Raw genomic sequence first — 18336 nt, forward strand, 5'->3', positions numbered from 1 at the left:
ATAAACTGCCTTGTAATTTTACGATATTGTCGAACGAAGTGATAGCTGTGTCCTTCGGAAGGCGCCGTCGCTAAACAATAAAGTTGGTGAACAGCAAGTTCGTGCATCCGCCAGTGAGAAGGACGATACCTCGTGCAATCGAAATGCCATGGTTAAATAGTAGCGAGGCAATTCGGTCGGCAATACCTTCACCGTCAAATGATTTGTGCCCTTCCACCGAAACAAGAGTGCATGACCGTGGCGGGACGACCACATCATCATCAGTTATACGTAAAGTGTTACGTATCGCGCCTGAACAGTCGACTGATCTAGGGCTGTTGCGGAACGTAATTGAACAGTCCGGGATGTTGATGACGGCGCCATATTCTGTTAAGAAGTCAATTTCTATGATCAGGTCCTTGCAGCTTGAAGTGAGGATAACGAACATCGCCGTGAAAAAAGAACCACCGATGTCGAGTCTTTCTGCGCACCTTACGACAGGCATCAACAGCTCGCCGCCTGCCATCCTGAAGTGGGGTCTCGTCCACATAGTCTTTACTTTCCTGAGGCATACGGCGAGGTTATCGCTAATAATAGAAAAGTCGGCACTGGTGTCAACAGGGGCTGTTACTTGCTGTCCATCTACAAAAACGGTAAGATCTGTCGTCAGTTTCGTCTGTGTTACGACTAGTCGGCTTTACGGCGTCCTGTGTTAAGAGTAAAGGGGGCCTTTTTTCTTCGCCTTGACGGCCTGCAACTCCACGCTCGGAGGTCACCGCCTTCAGTTTCCCCGGCGTGGTATGAGTGACATCCTTCGACTGACATCAGCAGTAGTGTGGTGGTGCGACGAAGGTGAGTAGGCCGGAGACGGAGAGCATGGTTGACATCCCAAACATGGCTGGTAATCAGGCACACTGTCGTCATTGTTGTCAAAATAGGACCGAGACAAAGAGGGTCTTGGAGAATCGGCGTCCTCCAGGCGTGGTGCGTAGTCGTCGCTGGGGCGTCGATTGTCAGACGATGGCCGAAAATATGAAACGTATTGACGTGGTGCCAGAAATGGCTGGAAATGTGGCCCACACCTCCGCAGTTACAACAAAGCGGACGCCTGTCTACAGTGCACCAGGCGCCTGTTTTGCGAAGCTGTGAACGCCGCAACGGCTCGTAATGTGGCGAATGCCACGCCAAGTCGGGAGACGGCTCTTCGTACGGCGGCACGATGGCAGGGCGTCGCGGTGTCTGTTTAGGCGGTGGTGACCAAAGAACGGCTGCTGATGGCAAGATTGCGCAACCGCTGGCGGGCGGCGAAGCGCGGCTGCGTAGCTCATGGGTCGCTTTTCGTGAGCAGGATCAGTTGTTGAAAACGCTTGGCGTATTTCTTCACGAACGACTTCAGTGACAGACCCCATGGGTGTGTCCGCAAACAGAGTCCGCAACTTCAGCAGATCTTCGCGAACAAACTCTCTTATAAATCGCGTAATGAGCTTTGATTGTCAGACGTCGTAGCGGTGACTTAAATGTGGGCGCTGTTGGACAAGCGATCGTACTGTCGGCATCGTAGGTGAAGCGCCCGCTCGATAGCCGTAGCCTCTTTGATGAAGTCTGTCACGGTGCTTGGTTGGTTGCGTAAAAGTCCGGCAAACAACTGCTCCTTAACGCCTCGCATGGGGTAGCGCGACTTCTTGTCGCAGGTCATGTGCGGGTCAGCTCTACGGAAGAGACGGGCCATGTACGCAGCGAATATTTTGACCGTTTTATTGGGTTTCTGAACCCGTAGCTCGAGTAATTGCTGCGCACGGTAGCACCGGTCGACATTGGCAAGTGTGTCAATCATCTGCCGTTTAAAGTGACTCCATGTTGACAAACTGCCTTCTCTGTTCTCATACCAAGTACGAGCACTGTAGTCGAGATATAAATAGGAAGGGGGAGTCTTTGTTCAAGAGACCGCAGATTGATGTTGGCGACACGTTCATAGCGATCAAGCCAGCCTTCGACGTCTTCATGTGCGCCACCGCGAAAGCGATCAGGTACGAGTGGCGAAGAAAGGGTTACCTGAGATGGGGTTGGCGGACTAATGTCTCGTAGTACCTGTTGTGGACAGGCGGTGGCCGTATGTAGAGGTGAGCGGTGCCTTGGGGGGGAGGGCTCGTTTATGGGGGTGAACTCTGGAGGAAGGCCCCGCAAGCGATGACTGAAGCGACGCACGGGAGTTTCTACAAGTGTGTCCGGGCTGGATGAACAGCTTCCCGTGGGAGTGTAGATCATCAGGCGGGGTTACAGGCCAGCACCTCCACCAGTGTTGTGGTATAGCGAGAACAAAAATTAGAAACAACTTGCGAACGTGAAACAGCGTGTTTGATGACGATGATGATGATGATGGTCATTGTTTCAGAATCAACTGTACGCCGAAGACCATCTTCGTCTTTCTTTTCTAAACCTATAGTCCCGCTACCAGGAGTCTGCAAAACACCTGTATGTATGTATGTGCACATGTGCGTATCTACATACGTACGTAGGAAGGTATATAGGTAGGTAGCTAAGATAGGTAGGTAAGTAAAGCTACAAACAAAAATAAATCGGTAGAATAAGTTTGCGACCTACGCTGTTCAGATTTCAATCCGTGACTCCTGACTCCGCAGCCTACCGCTTTGCAAAGCTCTGCCACGTGCCACTGGTTACTTGGAATGGTAGCGGTGAGCTTTTACCGCTGCTGGTACGCAAATCTCGGAAGCGCTTCGGCATGTTCAGTACCACCCTCCAGGTGGTGCTAAGGGTGCGCTTTAAAGCAACGCTACTAGATCATGTTTCAGCTGTTTTTGAGAGGCGCATGGAAGAGTGGCCCATTTTTCTTCCAATTCACAATGTGCGACGCCAGACAAGCAATGCTTCGAACGGCATAAGCCGAAGGAGGCGCTGAGGGACACTCCACGCGTCGCAATGTCCAGTGAGGAAGCGCTGGCGTAGCCGACGTCCGCTGATCAAACAGGAAGAAGTAATAACTGCGCCAGCTGTAAATGTGCGCGTGTTCTGTGTATACCTGTGCATTCTTATCAAGCGTCATTCTTTGGGAATCAGCTGCGGGCTGAGAGTGTTGCGCTGACCAAGCATTAACACTGGCGTCACATTAGTCTGTAGGCTGATCTAGGTTCTTCAAAAAATGGTTCCGGCTATAACGCAGAGACCAAAACTATGTACGTCTACATAGAGTTGTTTACCAAGAGTGTCCTTACAAAACTTTAATTTACCTCGTGATTTCATTCCTAGCTTTCGGCTTGGTAGGGGGCTGGTGTATCTCAGATATCATGAGCTCTTTTACACCAGCGACATTGCGGCAGGTGGTGTTGCGAGTACTAAATATTTCCAGGTTCTGTTTAACAATGTCAATTTCTTACGCAGTTCAGTTCCGGGTGAGTATTTCCGATGTCTCTGTTGAGTTACCTGTATTTCTAGCACAGAGTAGCACTTAAGACAAGTTTTGTCTGAAGATGTAGACACCTACGGGTGCACCTGCTTACATAAAGTACGGAAAAAACATCTATAATGGCAGGTCGAGAGTTGTGCAAAGGAGATTTGCCTCAGATGAGTTGTCACTGTAAGTAATTTGCAGCGTAAATAAATTGTATTTGGCTGTAAATAAATTACAACCAAGTTCTTTCGAGGATTCCTTCTCTTGTAATATTATTTCACCATGATTAGAGTGTCGTTCTCACTTTCCGAAAAGCACTAAGTCTAGACGTCCTCAATAGCTGCTATCTTAGTGGGCATGCTGCGGAATATATGATTTCCTAATTGTACACTAGAGGGAACGCTGACGCTAGTGTATATGTTAGCTGCGAGGCATGGTACTCAAGCCAGCAAGAGAATGGTGAGTATTACAGAAATTTGTATATTCTTTGTTCTATCGGCTCCGTTTGACTTCGTGTTGCCTGGAGCCAATTTGTAACAGGGCGACCATCGGCAAACGTGCAGCAGTTGCAGTTCACTGAAGTTCACATCATGAAGTTCATGAAGTTCACAACCGTTTGCTCTATTACTTCCAACAAAAACAAACAAGAACAATAAACATAGCCGCCAGTGCGTTCGAAGCTAGCAGGCACGAAGACTAGGCAAATTAGTGTACTACCCGTCATTCTCTTGGTGGTGGAACGATAACAGCGCCAGAGTCCCTCTAGTTAGTTTCAGGAAGTTAAGCTTTGGAAGATTTCGTTCTATTATAAAAGCACGTGAATCTTGTGCCCTCCAAATGTATTGAACATAAAACCTGTGTGTGTTTTCCGGCCAGAGAGAAAGGCGTGCAGAAGCAATGGAGGTTACAGTTACGAGAGCGAGTGATTGGAGGGAAAGTCGTGGTAGCTAGAAAATGTTGCAGCGTTTTATTAGTTTATATTTGCTGCGGCTTAACTATATTTACTACAGCAAAGCAATTCTGTCCTATCTATTCGCAGAAAAACTGGCTATCCACAAGCACCTTTATGGAGGCGTCTTTCTGTTCGACTCCTTGCCGAAGACAGAAACGGCAAAAGTAAACCGAACAGCAATAGTGGAACAGTGTGCTCATAAAGTAAGTTTGTAATAAATAAAGAAGTTGCAGTCGTTCTAACACACGTGTTCAAATTTTCTTGGTGTTTCCTTTACTAAGGAGACCATAATGCTGGCTTATAGTGTCGGGTGCATAGTCGTTGCTCAAACTCCGAGCACATTCTTACAAATTTATCGAACTGGTTAAGACAGAGCAAGGATATATAGAATATCTGATAAACAGTCATGTGATTATTTCTCTAAAGTCCAAGGAGCCGCACAATATGTGGGTGCAATCAACACTAGTCAAGTGTTTTCCGACTCGTCGTGGCCCTAACGTGCCTCTCGGAGAGGTGGCATATAGATTCCGCCGCAAAGCGAGATGTTGCGCTGTGCTTGCGTTGAATCATAATCATCATTATTATGGTTAGAGCAGTAGCGCAGGTAGTGCCACCCAGCGGCTAGGCTAGGTAGCCGCTCAGAAAAGATTCGGGGCTCTTTTTGGCGTGGGGCGGCTGGCACAATTGGTCCTCTTTTCACGGGGATTCGCAAGATGGGAAAACTGTGGGCCGTGTCCCGTAAGTGCCTTGTGGTGATTCGATCATTGGGGATGGCATCTTCGCGTAACCTTCTGTTAGTTATTCTGTCTGAGGGTGTTATTGGGATTATTGTATAAGGTTGTTTCTAGCGTGTCACCAGTGAGGTGTTTGATCGGCTGGCGATATTGTTGTTTGTAAAGGTTGTTGAATAAATGTACACGATGTATGAATTGATTCTAGTGCATCTCTCAGTGCGTGCGTTTTAAGAGTGGCACTCTGGTCCACGACCCCACAACAAATATTTCATTAATGCTAAATTATGGTATAGCGAAACAAAAAAAAATTGGAGACCCTTAGCTTCACCTTTCAGAGTTAAACGCGATGATGAATCTGGCCCTTAGTTGGCCCTTCAACTGCAAAGGGTGTACCTAATAATGTTTTGTTACGTACACACACACGCACACAGTAGATTGTACCGGCACGCGCGTACGAATGAAACATACAATTTTTTTATCTAAAGCAAGAGTCGCAAGGCCTCCAAGATACATACCGCGCGCTCGCCATCTTAGAGGCCATAAAGAGTCTCACAATGCTTCACAGATGGCGGCACATTATCTAGCGTTTGCCATTTGCTTGATAAACGCCTCTGGAAAGTCATGATAGGTTTTCTTCTAGATCGACATAGTTTTCTATATTTAGAGCGGTTTGAAAGTTCCTGTGTGTTTTTAGCGGTGATCGCTCCACTATCTCGGCCTTTTTCTACATAATTTGAGGCCTCCTAAAGGCGCCTACAAATTGCCGAATGAGCTTGTTTTCGTCATGACACCTGCCGAACAAACTGCGTTGACCTCACGATCACCAGCGTGCGCGCTAAACACTGGACCACAAAGCCTAATTTTTTTTCTTTAATCCATGAAATCATCACCAGTAATGGTGAACTAAAAGCGTACGTTGTCATGGCTGCTAACGAATAGCCATTCATATACACCATATACCATTTGGCAGTCTTCAGAGCTCAGCCTCTTCAGTGTATTTTAGTCATCAGAAGCGAGATGGCGCGACGTATTCGCGTCGCGGGAGCTTAAGTCGTTGCTTTTCGCGTTTCGTTGAGCGCCGTTTCCGAGGCGCATGGTCTCTCCTGCGCGCACGCTTGCCGGACGCGTTATTCGAAAGGGAACTAAGGTCAGTTCTCTTGCTTCCGCAGCTGCGTTTACGGAAAGAAAACGCTGCTCATACAGGAGTGTGCAAGAATTGTGGCAGTTGTTCACGCTCGTCCTGTGTATCTTGCGCGTTCGTTTCGTGCACCTTTCTGGTTGAAACAGCCTGCATTAAGGGTCAAGCTGCGTCAGTAGATATTCCGCGTTCGTCCTGTGTATGCCCACTTTGTGCGTGCTTTCTGCTTGAGGTGCGTGCTGTACGTTTCGAGCTGCTTGCTTTTCTTCGCGTGATTTCACCATTTCTTGCTCTAGCATTAGTTCTTTCACTCTTGTGGCTAAACTATGCACAATAAGCGCTCAACTACCTGTGTGAAAACATATTTCATTTTCGTGTTATCATCGTCGCCATCATCATTATCATCAGCCTGACCACGTCCACTGCAGGACAAAGGCTTCTTTCTACCATGTTCTGCCAGTAAACTCGCTCATGTACTTGCTGCTGCCATTTTATACCCACAAACTTCTTAATCTCACGTGCCCACCTTACTTTCTGTCTCCCTCTAATACGCTTGCCTTCATAACCAGCGGTTATCCTGTCGATGCGCTATAGCCCGGCCCATGTCCATTTGCGATTCTTGCATTCAACGATGATATCTTTAACCCCGGTTTGTTCCCTGATCCACCCTGCTTTCTTCTCGTCTCTTACGATTACACATACCATTTTTCTTTCGATTGCTCGCTGCGTCATCCTCGTTTTCAGCGGAACCCTTTTTGTAAGTCTCCAGGTCTCTCCTCCATAGCTGAGTATCGGCAAGATTCAGCTGTTATATACTATAAAATATCATCTTTAAACGCCACAAGATTGAAGTGAGCGCGTGCTACTTCACTACTTTTAATAAACTGTATTCGTTCAAAGCAGTCCCCGATCTCGATCGCCCTAATATATTCCTACCTCTTGAGGAATAGTGGCAATCTGCCTGTCGTGATTTGAGAGTGCTTGTCAGATGTGCTTCCCCCCATTCTTTTTCTTCTAGTTACTTCAACTATAAGTTTCGGCTCCACGGTTATTACCTGTCCTAAGTAGACACAATGTTTTACAACTTCTAGTGCACAATTACTTATCTCGAAGCGCAATTTTCTTCCGACGTTGTTGTACATTACTTTCGTTTTCTGCAGAATAATTTGAAGACCTACCTTTCTGCTCTCCTACTATAACTCTATAATTATTCGTCCCCTGAGTTACTCTTCCCATTCTAGGCCTCTGACAACCACCTGTAGGCACGCTGTAAATAGCATTGGGGTGATTGTACACCCTGCCTTACACCCTTCTTGATTGATACTCTGGTGATCTCATTATGAAGCACTGTTATACCTATGCTCGCGTTATATTAGTGCGTACAAAGAGGAATCAGCCACGTTTTCAAGGATTTTTCTAAGTGAACGTACGTTCAAAAAGAAAAAAAAAATTGCCCGCAGCTTCCCTCGGGGGAACACTGAGGAGGATGCGGACCATATAATTGGTTAACGGGGTGTTAAAGTGCGACTTACTTGGGTCGATGGCTAAATTGGTTAACGTGGTTGTGAAATGGGGTGTTAAATTGCGACTTACTTGGGTCGATGGCTAAATTGGTTAACGTGGTTGTAGGAGGGGGTGTTAAATGAGTGAACACGTACACACGTATGCGAAAGGGCGGCGCTGGTCGAAGGGACGTCGATCATTGTGTTTGTGGATTCGTTGGAATTCATTTCACCGCGACCTTGGACGTCGACGCGCCGTACAAACCAACCGACGAGCGGCAACTGAGCGAGCGAGCGCCGACCTTGAGTATATATACAGCACGACGGCGCATGCACTGTCAGCTGTTGAATGTTCTCGAAGCGCGACGCCACATGCGCGTCCACTGGAGAATCAGGAGAATTGTAGATGTCGAACGCGGTGTGTAGAGGAGGAAGGGTGCACAGATGGTGGAGGAGTGAAGCGCGCGCGGTGTGTAGAGGAGGAAGGGATGCACAGATGGTGGAAGAGTGGGCGACGGCGCGACGGCGCATGCGCGCGCGTCAGCTGTCGAATGTTCGAGAATCGGTGCGGACGGCGCACTACAAGGCGCGAGTATAAGATGCTCCGCATCTAAAAACAGTCGTTATATGGCACTTGCTCACGTATTTTGTTTTCGTCACACTGTACCTGATCAAATACTTCAAGATGAATATATTTCACCTAAGCTAAACCACAGTTCCGCTTATACTAGTGTCGGCGACTTCAACGTAAACATTAGATAATTTTAGTTTAGCGCAAGCAACGACCTAGCGCACGCAAAGCGAGAGAGGGAGCAAGAGTTCGCATGCGCTGAACCTAAGAGAGATGCGTGCGTTCGCGCACGCTAAATTGCGACACTTACGTGTGTACTTACGTTGCGCCTGCTACGGCCATTGCGTACCTTACTGGCGGCTCTCGTGAGATCTCGAACTACCGAAATGAAACAGACGAGATGGCTGCTACTGACAACATTACGATTGCCAACAATGTCACTGTGCATTCCTGTGGATTTGGAACGCAAATGAGTAAGCTGAAGCCAGTAGATGAACAGGTTCAGTGGATCGTGATAAACGCTATGCCGGAGAACAACGCTGGACGACCAGACAACATTACTAACGAAGCAGAAACTGAATCAGTTGGTGACGTGAAGCACTCCGCTGGATTTGTGGGCTGTGTACGGGGTGTCGTGTGTTTCATCCCTTTGAACTGTGGTGGTTGCTGATTGATTTATTGATATGTGGGGTTTAACGTCCCAAAACCACCATAAGATTATGAGAGACGCCGAGTGAAGGGCTCCGAAAAGTTCGACCACCTGGGATTCTTTAACGTGCACCAAAATGTGAGCACATGGGCCTACAACATTTCCGCCTCCATCGGAAATGCAGCCGCTGCAGCCGGGATTCGATCCCGCGACCTGCGGATCAGCAGCCAAGTGTCTTAGCCACTAGACCACCGCCGCGGGGCTGTGGTGGTTGCTGCATGTGCCTTATCACAAGATGTCATAATGATCGCCTGCAAAAGCGTTCCAACTGTTAGAAAGTAAAGGTCAGTTTTAGTCGTGCATTTAGCGTGTATGTGGATGCACGTTTGTTTCCCAAGAAGCTCGGGTGATTTTTACTGCACACAGTGCTTTCAACATTATGAAAGCTGCTTTGACGGCACGTGAAGGCTGGCGCGTGAAGACGTCACCGTCAATAAGGCTATTCTTGTATTTAGCGTTTAGCTATTCAGCTCGGTTCTCTATTTTTTCTCTCGCGGTTTAGAAAAGTTGTGAAGCATCTAATATATGTAAATTGGCAGTAAGCGATCGTCTTCGCCTTTATGTCTAGTGCACTGTTAGTTTATCTGGCCTAAACACACCAAACTACTACTCATCTTCAGAAAACATTCATTTGTCTCATATGCCTCGACTCTGGTGTTGTGTTGACTTATAACGTGTTTTGCAGCTTCTTCCTTTTTACTAACATGGCGCGAAGTAACACTAAAAGGCAGGCCTGTTGAAGCACAGGCGCAGTACACGTCGTGTGTATTGCGCACGGTAAAATAATGCTGTAGGAGGCAGCCTTAAACGTAGCGTACAGAGCGCACAGCACATTGAATACTTACAGCCTGGCGTACAGTAAAGTTAAATTCTTCATTATAGACCTTAGGACCAAGCTTCACCCACTCGTCATAAGTCACTTCGTGGAGACTCAAGGATCCCTCCACCCCACCCACGATACCGGCGTTATTATTGAGCAATATCTGTGCTTTTCTGCAACGAACTCAAGAACAATTAAGAATTTCTTATGTCAGTAATACTCGTACAAGTTTGACGATTCCAGTAAGCATGACTGTTTCTTATCCGATCATTAAAGCGACAGAAAAGACCTGGTGTAAATTGAACGAACGCAATTGATGGCGTTTTATTCAAAGCGTCCTGACACGCCATACAGATTAAGGACATCTGTTATTCCTGTTCGACAAAAATAAGATGCTTTCGTTCGTCCTCTAAGCCAGGAGACATTCGTGAATGCCTGCACGAACTTCATGTTGTGACTGAAGTACCGCTGCGAATAGTAGTTGAGAAGGGATACTCCAGTGAAATATGTATGTAATTACATTAAAAGAAAGCGAAAATGAATGGCATGTAATGGTTGTGATGGAATGCATCGACGATGGGTGAGCGTATCTTGGGGTCGCGAATGTGGTGAACATGACACCCTTTCTACGGTTCATCATCGGTCGTCTCGGCGTCTTCTTTCTCCTGAATGGTTTTTTCTATACTGCGAAGGAAAACAGGAAAAACGCCATCACAACGTGTAAAACATGCTTTCTAGAAGGGGAAAGCATGCAAAAATACATCTGGTTATCTCGAAGGGTACGCTTGAGATTGATTGCTGCATTTCTACTTGATTCGAGAAGACACTGTAACATTTATGTTTTGTTTAATTGGCGGACAAATTGCCTCCGAAAATGGCCAACTCACCAACAGCCACCATGCACCTCCCAATCTCGAAAGCGCATATACGGCTGAGCGGAATGTTTGAGTTGTTCTGGATAGTGCTTATGCTACAGCCACTGAGTCACCGCATATTTTGTCGGCAGAGAATGTATCCTCACTAATTTCTCGCTGAGTTTGTGACGAGCGTATGTAGGCAAAAAAAAAAAGGTCAAGCTCCCTCACACAAGATATATATATATATATATATATATATATATATATATATATATATATATATATATATATATATATATATATATATATATATATATATATATATATTGACACGATGACTCGTTCTCACACAAAAAAATCACAGCATCTTCACGGAGGGAATGATGATGACTAGGGCGAAGCGCTGGATGGTTTTATTGCTAAACCGTGAAACACCCGCGAACATCACCAACTCCATTATCAAAGACGTGACGAACACTTTATATATTTATACAAAAAATTTGCTTACTGGTAAGTGGTAGTTATACGTCGCTTAAGTTCCCCCTTCATTTTAACGGCTTTATGGTCGGTGAAGTGGTGGATCGGTGATGGGGTGAAGTGGGGTGTTTGCAAGGACAAATTAGTGGGCAGTTTGCAAAGGTGAAACTATAGGCGGTCACGTACAAACAAGGGATAGACACAGTGGAAAAATCTATGGTTCTTTTTCGCGCACATGGATACAAGTACACGACCACCTTGACTTTTATTTGGCTACTCCACAAGAATATTTACTTTATGATCGGTGAAGCGGTGGATCGGTGATGGCGCGTAGTGGAATGTTTGCAAGGACAAAGTAGTGGGCAGTTTAAAATGTAGGACTATAGGTGGTCACGAACATACATACAATGTATGGACAGATCCACGCCTTTAGGAGCTTTACTCTTAAAATGCTCTTCAACCGGACTCACTCGGAATCATACGCATAGGAACTATGTCTCACCCGTATTCACTCAGACTTAGACTCATGGCTCCATCTGCGTCTGAATGAGTACGAGTGAGTCGACTCTAGAGTTCGGTAGCCTAGACTTCGATTGTTCGATGTAGGCATGAATGCTTCTTAAAAGAAATATCTCATGTAATCGGCACTTTTCTTGGAACTCGTTCATATTGTACCTTGGAATACGAGTGATGAGTGGGTGCAAACGAGTAAGGTAATTTTCTTGAAAAATCGACAAGTATAATTATCAAGAGCGTCCTTAAAAAGTTGTAAAACAAGTGTAGGTATACACCTTTACGCAATTCACGCTTGTGATCAGTGAACAATAAAAGGATGTATAAAGAATACTGAATAGCAACACGTGTGAGTAGAAATGATTTTAAACGTGAATATGGGTAAGGCTGATAATAATGCTGAAGGTGAGTTTATAGGACTATAGGTGAACCAAAATAGGTCGAACTCAAAGAGACTTAATTAAGAGATATACTGTACGGTTTTGACACAATGGGAATCATATTCAACGAATTTTTCCTGAGGTGGACCCCTTTGCACTTACTCAGACGAAAATGTTTTTCCACTGGACTCATTCGTTTCATCTTCCACCGGATTCATTCAGACTCAAACTCAGCAAAACGGTACTCAGCTGGACACACTCGCATTTCAACTCACAATTTGATCTGAGCCTTAATGAGTGGACTCAAAAGTGAGTTCGCCTAGGTATGGTGAGGAGGTATTGCATTTCTTATCGTTCTTTAGGGCCCTTCATTTTACCTTGGCACGCCAGATAATATACATATTCAGTTCGTATAATTTATTGCTCATAATTATATAATACAATTCGTGAAAACTGAATTATTTTAGTGCATAGATAAACAACAGTGTGTGGGCACATGAGCCTCGATTTGCGAACATCATTTCTGTTAAGGGAGAATGCGCGAACTTATTTTCAAAAGCCATGACATTTACCATTAATGTAAGGAGTTCAGCGTTCGGAGGATGAGGTTCTTTTTTTTTTGTCTTCATCATTACGCTGCTTTCTTTGACTATGTAGTGCAACTCAGGAGTAGCGCTGCCTGATTTAGAAAGACGCATTGCGAAGTACAATGAGCTCAGAAGCAGTCACAAGGTATGCCAGTGGTTCTTTGTGGAAGCTCACAACGAACAGTCGAGCACCGCAATGGTGCGTGTGCTGTTTGTCAGTAGTTTATAAAGCATTATTTACAGTCATATGTTATGAAAAAAAAGAAACCAATGGTCAGTGTGTATATCACAAGCGCTTCCGCAAGTTTAACACCCGAAGGGAAATGCTTAGCCCATGCCCCACCATATGCCTAAACATACGTGGCATGTATTGACGTTTACGCAATTATTATAGTGACAGCTCTCTTCCTCCCGGCAGAAACGTAGAAAGCGAATTTGCCCATGCATTTGATGCCGAAGCTCAGCCGACGCCTATTTTCTATTCCTTGTGCTCACAGGTGCGTCGTCGTAGCAACGCACATGCGCAGTGTCTGTTTTTTTCTGAAGATACTACTTCTGCAGTCGGCAAGACCTGGGCTCTTGTCACGTGACAACCTTGCCGTAAATAAGGAGAAAAGTATTGACAGCGTGTCACTGTTTGTTGCACGACGACACCGTGGCATGTATTAGGGTCAAACTATGCAGCGTTTCTGCTTGTATTTTCCCGGTGTTTCGTATAGGCCGGTCTCTGTCGGCCTCAACGCTACCGATAACGATAGCCAAAACGTTCATCTCAGGACGACTCAGACATATGCAGCGTCGAAGACGACGCCAAAAGCGGTTTGATGAACGGAGAACCAATCAACGCGTGGCCGCCAGCGACTTCCGCTACCCAACAGCATCGTCGCTGCTGTATATGGCTGCCCGTCCCAGACCTATTACGTCGTCACTGTGGTCCGTGTGACCCATAAGTTCTCAAATTATGCTTGTATTGGACTTAGCTTGTTCCTCAGAAAATTGGACAGCAGACGCTCGGAATTTTTTTAGAACTGTTTCTGAGCGTTATCCTTAGGTTCATCAGTAGTCTTAGTTGGCCTGTGGGTTTCGGCAGAAAACATGACCTCAAAAGTTAGAGACAACTTCTAAGCTCAGGTGATATAGTTACAAGTTTGTGGTTATTTCTTTCGAAACAGTTGGCGTTACACGTAAAATTAGCAAAAAATTACCGTTCAAGGGCGCTTTGACTTGTTTCCTTTACCAAAGAATGAAAAATTAGACACAAAAACTATAACGAGGAGCATTTCTTGTTGGTCCACTGATGGACGCTGACACTGCTTTGTGAGGACTCAAGTTCATTTCCTTTGGTCACATTGTGTGACGCTGGGCCTGAGCTGGTCTCAGCATTTTCCATGTGGTTGGTCACCTTCTTTGGCACCTTTTGTAGAGTGTCTAGAAATATTACTGTCTAGTGTGCTAAGCGCGCGCATTCCGCACGAGAGAGTGTGGCCCCGCATGTGATTACTGCACGCAGATGCCACAAGCGGCGCTGCGTGTCGAGTGGGTGCTCGAACGCGCAAAATTTCTCTCGTCCTGTTGCTGCCGGAGCCTCGCCACGTGTAAAATCAATGTGTGACTGCTATGATCTGTTTTACTGTGAAGTTCGACGACGCCAGATGTAGGCTGAAACATCCTGAGATGTTAATATCTAAGCAGCAATGCAAAGAAAGGACGTGTTTTGTGCCACTGTGACGAATCAGTTATCGGTCGAAAAAGAAAAAGGTGTCTTGTTCCCTGAACCAACGGATCCAGCATGGTTTCCTGAATGGAAAAGTAGGATAAAGAGAGCAGACAGAAGGCTGACGCTGGACGCGGTCGTGAGCGAAAGACATTTTCAGAATGACTATATCGAACTACCTTTTCTGGTTGGGGTGAACGTTGTTGCGAACTAAATTGCCGTTTAGGCAAAACTTCAAGTATCAATCTTTAAATAAATTGAAAATACCGCCTCGAATTTCAGTCCCGCCCTTTTTCCCCAATTTAACGTCGCACTCCTTTTGCAAAAATGTATCCAGTATCATGTGCGGCGAGTGTCAGATTGTTCATTGGCATGTTATCATTTATTTTTACTTTATCCTACTGGAAAGCAAGCTAAGAGGTAAAGGTTTTTCGGTGTTCTGTGGTAATTCTTGCTCTCAAAAACAAAGCATATTTTTATAATAACTGGTGGTTATACTGTCAATGGTCTTTAAGATTAATTTCTTTGCACACTGTACCCACTTTGAGCGCCTATCTATCTATCTATCTATCTATCTATCTATCTATCTATCTATCTCTCTATCTATCTATCTATCTATCTATCTATCTATCTATCTATCATTCTATCAAATCACCTACTTCTGGGTGCTCTCACGATCTCTCTCTTAACTTAGGGTAATCCAAAATTAGTGTGGGCGGTTAAGATGGTTTGATGAATATGACTCGCTAATCCTGACATGAATATTGTAACAATCCCGTCACGTGCGCAATCAAACCCTTCTCACCACACCTCCTTTTTTTGAAGCGTGAGCGTTAAGAAAAAGCTAACATTGGCAACGTTGTCCCTACGAATGCAAATAATAAGTGTACGTGTCGCAGCAGACGAATCGTAGCCAAGCATTCTACATGGAAATCAAGTATTCCACCACAGAGCCATGCTTGGTCTCCGAAATACATTGCAAAAAATAGCCTAATGTTCGTGAAACGCCAATCCTGGTTTTAGTGTTGGCTATTCAATTACTGGCATATATTTAGCGCCTTTTCAAATTGTTTCGCCTCATAAAAAATACAACAGTGTCACCTTCCATCCGCATGCTTTCACATCATTCATTCATAAGTTACGTGGGATCTGCCTGTTTTTGCGGGCGGTATCGGTTGGCTAAATGAATGTCACGAAATAATCTTCATTTGGTATTGCAAAGTGCCAATACTGTGAAAGCAATCGAGTACTTCTTATACAATACAGCGTTTTGGAAAAAATGACTCTGAAAAAAAAACAGAAAAAATTGACACCGTATTTTCATGTTAAACTGCAAATATTGTCGAAAGACGATGGTCTTTCGTCTGAAGAGAGTGACCAAAACGTTTATTTGATGTTCTGCGCAAGAAAATAGGTGAGTGGTAATCCGAAGGCGCTGCGTTAGAGTGCCTCGAGCGTTCAAGGGAGGCGAATGAGTGCATCAAGTCACGTCCCACGTGAGACATGAGTGCTATCTGGCAGTTATCTTGGAAAACGAACCGCGCGTGCCCTGCGCACCCGTCTCGAAGGTAATAAAGTGTAGAACGCAAGGCGATGGGTAGGTGCCATCACCGTGTCGTCTTAGCAAAGCGTTGGAAACACTCGCCGTTTCGTGCAAGCGTTACATAGTCAGTGCAACGTGATAAACATTACGCTCCTTAAAATTGCGGATCTATGCCCTTTCTAGTAGAGCCACAAATGCAGAATATTGACGTGTTGTTATGGTGCTTCAGGCATGCGCAATTATTGCTTTTTAATTGACAATTGCACAAGTGATAACGCTGAATATTGAGCAATATTCATGGGCGCTATGGATGGGGTCAGCCGTTTGGGGAATCGTTTGGCCACTTTGGTGCCGTTTAGAATACCGTTAAGGGCGGACAAACAGGCAAATGTACAGACAGACTAAAACTTTTGTTGCGTTGAAGGTCCCTAAGAAAGACTATTGTCTTCAATAACAGTTGGCCTCGCCCCGCTCGGCCTCCTGAAAGCTTCGCAGTGCTTGCGGAGTGCATTGAAAGGTTTGAACGCAAATGCACCCACTCGCACAGCAGTGCACCATGCGGGCGCCGCCGGCAGTCATCAGCTACGGGGCCAGCTCTTAGCCAGCGCTCAGCACACTAGCCAGTATATTTCTAGACTTTCTATCATATGTATCATAACATAAAGGGACACGACGCCAGAAAAAAAACTGCCAAGAACGCTGCATGTGCTTAGGCCTTTACGGGCCTGTTGGCGCCACATATATACACTATAGCTTCGTTTAACTGTGAGTAACCAAATCACCTCTATTGCTTTATTTTGTTTTGTATATTTTTTGAAGATATCATCGTCAGTCAAAAGCTAAGATTGTCGTATGTTGATTTAGTTTTGTTTTTTTTGCACCTTTTGATAGCGCGATTTCACAGCCTCATACATAAACTACAAAAGTTACCACTGCTGCCAATCTAGAAAAATTGGTACTGAAGGCGTATATGTCTGTACACAAACATTTTAAAGATTTTGCACAAAAGTCTGGCTTAAACATATCTTTCAAGATTCCATACTCAGGCGCATCTTTTTATTGATGACAAATAATGACGTTGTATTTATGAAAGCGGATAGCCTGTTTTCAAGTTATTTAGCACTTTCCCCCATCAGCCATGTGTAGCCGACACTAGCCATAACTTGAAAACGAACTTCTGACTGTTGCGACTGCTTGATGACGACGTGGTTCGCAGTGTTTCTTTCTTGCATTCTTTTTGGCGGCGATGGAGAGGTACGGTGTGTGCGTGTCTAATACAAAGTCAATCTTGGCGTTTAAAGTTAGAAACTGGCTCACAGGACTACTGTAACCACTAAGTATGATAACATTATTGCTTTATTCTTGAATTCCTAATGCTGCGTGGATTAATATTGCTAAGTAGTGTTCAGATAATTTTATAACGAAGTGGTTTCATTCGTTGTACAGAGTACTTTTGTGCAATTCTCCCGCTTTTTATACCTCTCTTGGTCTGCGCAAAGTTCAAGTAAGCAAATCTTAGCCAGTAGTGAGTGACACATAGCAGTTAGTGCTAATCAGTGCTACATGTACGCGGGCAAACATATTTGTTCGTGGCACCAACGTTAACGAGTTATGGAAATAAAGGAGCGTGGATATGGAACTCATCAAGATTCGTTCACGCATATCAGTGACAACTTGCAAATACCGTCGGGCAAATTAAGTCTCACGGTTACCTGTATGTATCAATGCCAGAGCCGGTGTCTTCACCAAGCCTGTCGGTAAAAGAATCGGTTGAATCCTGGCTGGAGATGTGTCGCTCGACGGCAACCTGGTAGTCGTTATCCTTGTCATCGTCCTCATTCTCAGGTTTGTCTGCATGTCACATTACGTTCGTCTCAGCCATGAGATTTGAGGTTCGGTGGTTAGGCACTGTCCCCTCCTTGGGCAAACGTAACACTGAGGTATGGTGCTGTATTTTCATATATTGGCCATTGCACTGACGGTAACTATCGTCTTTAGGCCGTCGTCACCGAGCTGTACCGATATGGCTCTAAAGCAACGTTTCCTGGTAACTGTCGCTAGCCTTCTCACTTGAATGCCGTCAAAACAGCAACGGGTTTCCTTTTTGTGTCCATCGTTTCAGATAAGGGTACTCAATAATTTCATTTATGCTCTCCATGACATTGTGTGTCAGTCTGCTCCACATGACTCACAAAGGGAAAACACCAATCTACTCGAATGTCAATATAACATTCCTCATTGCATTTCAGGGTGTTCATGCACCAAAACCACTGTTTGTAAAAGCACGCCGTACTGCATTATCACGGAAGAATCTTTACCATCTCGCTACTTATTATATATCATCTTATTCGGAGCACACGCGCAGAGAGGAAAATAAAAAAGAAGCCCTGCACCTCCAGCACACTGCGAGGAAAGCGTGGACCAATGGACGTCTCAACGTAACGATATAGTTGC

This window comes from Rhipicephalus microplus, chromosome 7, assembly GCF_043290135.1.
Source record: "Rhipicephalus microplus isolate Deutch F79 chromosome 7, USDA_Rmic, whole genome shotgun sequence".
Taxonomy (NCBI): domain Eukaryota; kingdom Metazoa; phylum Arthropoda; class Arachnida; order Ixodida; family Ixodidae; genus Rhipicephalus; species Rhipicephalus microplus.